This window comes from Nuphar pumila, chromosome 7 (assembly GCF_984573655.1).
Source record: "Nuphar pumila chromosome 7, dmNupPumi1.hap1.1, whole genome shotgun sequence".
Classification (NCBI taxonomy): Eukaryota; Viridiplantae; Streptophyta; class Magnoliopsida; order Nymphaeales; family Nymphaeaceae; genus Nuphar; species Nuphar pumila.
In genome coordinates this window covers 68,261,415-68,268,035 of record NC_143255.1, presented here as the reverse complement: position 1 = coordinate 68,268,035, position 6,621 = coordinate 68,261,415, and the positions used below count along the sequence as shown (strand labels likewise).

At 34.9% G+C, this 6,621-nt stretch overlaps 1 long non-coding RNA gene across 1 annotated transcript; it reads right to left on the bottom strand.

The window, feature by feature from the left end:
* Positions 1-407: 407 nt before the first annotated feature.
* On the bottom strand, positions 408-908 carry LOC149832373 (uncharacterized). Its single transcript, XR_016433102.1, has 3 exons — positions 753-908; positions 595-665; positions 408-491 (listed from the first exon to the last, which is right to left on the bottom strand). It is a non-coding gene; the product is annotated as an uncharacterized LOC149832373 (long non-coding RNA).
* Between the last annotated feature and the right edge of the window lie 5,713 nt (positions 909-6,621).

The following is a 6,621-nucleotide window of genomic DNA, read 5'->3' as shown; positions in this document are numbered from 1 at the left end:
CAAGTAAAAGGTGAGGAAACTAAAAAACGTAATAAGGTTGAACTGATCCAAATTCTAAAATCAACCCAGACAACATTATCAATTAGAAAAAATATATTTTCATCATATATTGGCAAACTTTCAAAGAAACACAAAAAAGGGCAAGAACTTCAGTTTATCTCAATCCAAATTCTTCATAAAAATATTGTCATATTACCACAATATTTTGGGATATAATCACACCAAATCCATTGTCTAAACAGATGATGGATCCATTGGCAAAGGCCTTTTTGCAGTCAAACTAACATCGCCCTTGATATCCTTTAACAGAGGCAATAAAAAGCAGCTAATCAATTTTTAAACATTAAACCTTGACTTTAAAAAATGTTAAAATACTGAATTTAGTAGAAAACTTCAAGGCAAGGGATGAACATATTTACAACAGTCTGTTGGGTACGTGCTTGAATTTGTTGCAAAGCAGCAGATATATTGCCAGGTGTTCCTTGGACCAACTGTGCTAGAGTGTTTTAGATGTAATCTTAGAATCTTATCAGTTAAAAACAGATCACAATCCAAAACAATGTTTCAAAATAAAATAAAAATGTTGTCCATTACCTTTGACCCAGATTGAAGGAGCTCTAGTGGCATTAGCAACGAGGAGAGACATTGCAATATCTTCACAATTTCTGCAAGTGGGAACACATTCTAATGGTCAACTATGTATGAAGTTAACAAAATGAAGCATAAACAGAAAAAACAGAGACATGACACACCTTTCTCGAGTTACGTAATCATGAATGGATGATGGCATACTATATGTGAAAAAGTCCAAGTATTTTCTATAGAAAAAAAAGCAGCTTTCAAGAGAACCATGCTATAAGTGCCCATCCATCAAACTGACCACCAACCTCCATATCTATAATAAGCTGTGGTACCCTTCTGCAACATATGACAAGGTTTATCTGCAAAAGATACTTGAACGCAAATCTTAAAGCTTCTTGTAGATGGAAAGAAATATTACCAAGAATTGACTTTTTCACTTCAAAGAGCAATTAGACACCACCGATTTTAGCAGTTCTTGTGGTTTCAAGGGTAAATTTTAGTTATTCAATGCCTTTGTACCAGTAGTAACTGAGGCAATTTTTTGCCTTGTTCATTAACCCAGCAAAGATTGTCTCTGTTTGTTTCTCTATACTATTGCAAGATCCAATTATCATAGATATTTTCTTAAAGGATACAAGGAAGGTAGTTGTCTATATGATATGAAACTATTAAACATCCAGAAGACTACATAGGATTAGATTTGTGTGCATATGGACCCTCCAAGCTTTAAATGGAAAACCTTTACACTCATTAGATTCAAGTTTCATCTCTTGATACTGAACGTTGTATCTTTCCACACACTTTCACATACAATCTTGAACATGCTCATACAGGGGTAGGTTTGCCTTTTTACCCCGCCATTGTGTAGATCTCTCATTTTTTCTAATTTGGTAGCACCACCCTCTAATAGTAGCTAAACTTAAAGTCATCATATCGAGCCATTCACACTTCTACACATGTTCTTGTTGCACCGGCACAACCAGTGTTATTAAAAACGCGCCTCAAGGCGCAAAAAGCGCGCCTCGCCTCAAGGTGAGGGGCTTTATGCCTTGAGGCGCATGAATAAAACGCAAAAACTCTAAGGCGTGCGCCTCATACGCCTTGAGGCGCACGCCTCGAGGCGAGGCGCGCCTCAAAATGAGGCGTATACACCTTTACTGCTGGTGGTCAAATTAGGGTCAAAGCCCAGATTTGACTAAAAATTGGGGTATAAACAAAGAGCGTCCGACCTTAATTAGGGTTTTATTTTTGCTTTCTGTTTCTCTCTCTCTCTCACGCAGCTTCTCACTCTCTCGTCGTTCACATGCAGGCTCTCTCTTGTGGTTGAGACCAGAAAATAGGTATGTTCCCTCTCACATGCCTGTACTCTCTCTCTCGTCTCGTCTCTTACATGCCTGTACTCTCTCTCGTCTCTCATGTATGTGACTGTGTGTATCACGCAGCTTCTCTCTCTCGTCGTTCACACGCAGGCTCTCTCTTGTGGTTGAGCCCAGAAAATAGGCATGTTGTCTCTCTCTCGTCTCTCACAAAAAAATCTACGATATGCCAACATAATGATGGTAGCCACTAGCCAGCATTACGGAAACAATTATAAATTCTGAGAAAAATGTTGGCAAGCAACCAGCAATTAGACAGCCCCATGCCAAGAAATCAGCTACCAGTTTGTGGCAGTGTATAAGCAAGGTTCGTGCTATAACTCTTTCCATCTCTGATGTTTTTCATAAGACCAAAGCAAGAAAGTCTTGGATCACCATCCTGCAAGTACAAATAAGAATATAAGCTGAAACACAGCCACAGCCATGTGTGCGTGCATGTGTGCATGCCCCACTAATGTTCTCAGGAAATTCTTGACAGGATAGTATTTAGGGATAAAACTCATTTCTCCTCGAAAATATTGTGAGCAAGTCGTGAAGCTGTCTGTGCACCTGTGCATGCTCCACTGGTCTCAAGAAATTCTTAGGGACATTTTAAAATTCACTTCTCCTAGAGAAAAAAATTGCGAACAAATCAATGATGTACAGAGACTCTGCAAGCTATAAACAAAGTCCAAAATTTCAAGCTATTTCCAGCCTCTTCCAGTTGAGAGAAGGGCACCTTCTCTCAATTAAACAACTCAGACTAAATGGGACCAACAAACTTTTCTAATACAGGATTCTTGCTGCACTTTAGACAAGCATACATTATTACCTGATCAAAGAGAACTCTCTATGCATTGAGATCATAATACAATGGATGACCTTCACTACTACAATAGTCTAAAGCCTCGGCCATATAAAGAACAACTCGTAGAGTTCTAAAACTAAGAGAATACAACAAATATCACATACACACACACAAAATTAACATTGCAGTGCCTAAACTCTGTGTACTTTTGTATAGTCCTGCAGTACACAAATATTGAAATTTATGCTTGACAGCACAAGTGGGAAAAGATCACTGAGTATACAAACCAAATTGACATGGATTTAGAATAGGGATAAAAAATAAACACGAAATTTTGAAATTAATTAAATATCCTAATACACACTTTTAATCATGGTTATTTAAGCCATTAAATTTATCAAAGCACATTAATCATTGAAATATCAAAAACTATGGGAACATAAAAAGAAGCAACAGAAGTTGCTGCTGGAAGAAATATGCTCTTTAAAATGACTGACTTCTTAAAGTAAGATTCTAACCCGACATCTAGGTTTCCTTCCAATGATGGTAAGAGAACAAATAAACAAACATCAGTTTGCTTATTTGTAGGAAACTTGATCAGCATATTGTTACTCTGTTTCAAGTTTGCATTTGTTACTTTGTTTTATTATTTAAATATGTTGATTCATGTTGGACTGTTACTCCCTCCGATCTTTTAAGCTGATTTTTATATTGAATTTAGATGGGAGATAAATACTTTCTGTCTCCCCTTTTTAGTTTTTCCATGGGTTCTTTCTTTCTTCTTACTTCTTTTCTTGATGCTATTTTTTACATTTTAATTTGTCCATCGGAAGCCATTGATTTTATAAAATCTGTGTGTATGTGACTGTGTGTCATGCATGGTTACATGCTATGAAGGAATTTGATCTTTGCACGTGTGTTCTCTTTTTAGTGGCAAGTAATTCAAATTGGTTCCTAAATAAAAAAAAATTAAACTAACAATTTTCTAGTTCTCAGTGACTTCGTTTGTTTGTGTTTCCATTAGTTTTCAATTTATATATATATATATATATATATATATATATATTGATTCTTATTGTATTTTTGCAGTTGAACAATGGGAAGAGATGTAGGATGGGATCATGGAGTTAGAGTTCCAAATCCCACTAAAGATCTCAAACTCGTAGGACATGTAATTTGCAATTACTGTCGTAAACAGACTACGGGAGGCATCTATAGGTTAAAACATCACTTAGCTGGCACAAAACATGGTGTAAGCATGTGTGAAACAGTTCCACCTGATGTGAAGAGATTTTTTCAGAATCATCTAAAGGATCAGAAGCAAAAGAAACAAGAGGAAGAACAAAACAAGTTGGATATCGGGAGAAGTATTTATTTTGGATCATCAACCGGCGATAATGTGAATAAAGAAACCAGTGGATCATGTAGTGATGCAAAAACAAGCACCGGTGGTCCTATGGACCTCTTTGTGAATAAAGAAACACGACAAACCACAATAAACACTGCTTTCAAAAGAGATGAAAAAAAAAATGTATGTCGTGTCATTGATAGATTTTTTTATGCAAATGTCTTATCATTTAATCTTTGCAATAGTCCATATTTTGGTGCAATGGTAGAAGCTATTGCAAATTATGGACGAGGGTTCAAACCACCTTCTTATCACGAGATCAGAACATGGATTTTGAAAGACGAGGTTGATTGTACTCACGAAATTTTAAAAGAGTTCAAAAAGGAATGGCCAAAGGTTGGTTGCAGCATTATGACAGATGGTTGGACTGATGGAAAAGGAAAAAACTTAATTAATTTTCTTGTGAACAGCTCATCTGGAACAATATTTTTGAAGTCTGTTGACATAAGCAATATGGAAAAAACTGGTGCAAATTTGTGTAAGTTGTTTAAAGAAGTTGTTAAAGAAGTTGGTGAAAGTAATGTGGTGCAATTCATTACAGATAATGCACCGAATAATGTTTGCAGCTGGGAATATGCTAACAGCAGGAAAAACATGTTTTTGGACACCATGTGCAGCGCATTGCTTGGATCTTATGTTAGAAGATATTGAAAAGATGTCAATTTTTAAAAATACAGTGGAAAAGGCAAAAAAAATTACAAGATACATTTATAGTCATGCATGGGTATTAAATTTAATGAGAAAGTTCACAAAGAAGAAAGAACTTCTACGTTCTGCCGTCACTCGTTTTGCCACAACATATCTCACACTTCATAGTATTGGATGTTCAAATTTTAGATCATCTAATTACTATAAGAAATTTGATGCTAAAAACATTTCTTATATTGTTCTTAATGATCATAAGTTTTGGGCTACCATATCATATGCAATTAAAGCTATATTGCTTCTTGTGAAAGTGTTGCGATTAGTTGATGCAGATGAACCTGCTATGGGATTTTTGTATGAGACAATGGATAGAGCAAAGAAAGAAATTGCTTCAAACCTTGACAAGGTTGAAAGAAAATATAAACCTATTTGGGATATCATTGATAGACGATGGGACTTGCAACTTCATAAGCCTTTGCATGCAGTTGCCTACTATTTAAATCCACATTTTCATTATGCTGACAACTTCAACCCAGATGGAGAAGTGATGAGTGGCTTTTATGATTGTGTTGAAAAAATGGTTTCTAATGCAAATATTCGGTTGAAAATTACAACACAAATCGATGCATTTAAAAAGGCAAAGGGATTGTTTGGTAGAGAGGCAGTTGTTACAACAAGAAAATTAAAAAGTCCTGGTAAGTTTGCAATTATGTTGTTATTTGTCAATAATTTTTTTTTTTTTATTAATTATGACATTCTTAATGTTTTTATTATTTTTATTGTTTTATTTGAATGCAGCTGATTGGTGGAGTTCATTTGGACACGAAAATCCTAAGTTGATGAATTTTGCAATTCGAATTCTAAGTTTGACGTGGAGTGCATCGGGTTGTGAGAGGAATTGAAGTACTTTCTCATTGGTTTGTGACTTTGTATTTTATTTTTGAAATACATTTTTATAAGTTTAATTATCTTATAATTGATTATCAATGATTTGAAATTATAGGTTCATACAAAACGAAGGAATAGATTTAAACAAGAGAAGATAAATGCATTGGTTTTTGTAATGTACAATATGAAATTAAGAGAGAGAAATATGAGAAGGAGGGCTACCAAAGACCCTATATGTCTAGATCATATAGACTCAGACGATGAGTGGATTGTGGAGAAGGAAGATCTAGTGTTGCCTAGTGATCCCAATTGGTTGGAGGATTCATGGTTGGATCCAAACTTCGACATAAATGTCATTGAGCATGTGCCTATTGAAAAGGTCACTTCACCTCATGATTTACAAAGTGGTTCTAGGCAAGAGAGATCTTCAAGAGATCGAGGTAAAGTTATATTCCTTTTACCTTGTTATGAATATAAGTGTATTTTTTTAATTACACAACATAAGTATTTAATACATGATTTTTTATTGAAGGAAAAAGAAAAGCAAAAGAAGTTATCGAGGACGTAGAGGAAGAAAGTCAAGACGATGAAGAGTCAGAGAATGAAGATGAAGGAGAACCTATTTATATGGATTCCTCAGATAATGACATTGAAGACTTAGATATTGATGATGACGAAACACAAGAAGAGTCTAGGCCCTAATTCATATTATAGAGCTATGGCCATTTATATGTTTTTTGGGTCTTTGAGTTGTAATTATGAATGTTAACACTTTCATTTTTAAGAGTTTTGGATAAATATATTAACATTTGGTTGTTAATGTTAACATGCATTTTCTAATTATGACATGATGTTGTCAGTGCTAATATGCATTTTCTAATTATGACATGATGTTGTCAGTGCTAATATGCATTTTATTGTTAATGTTAATTTTT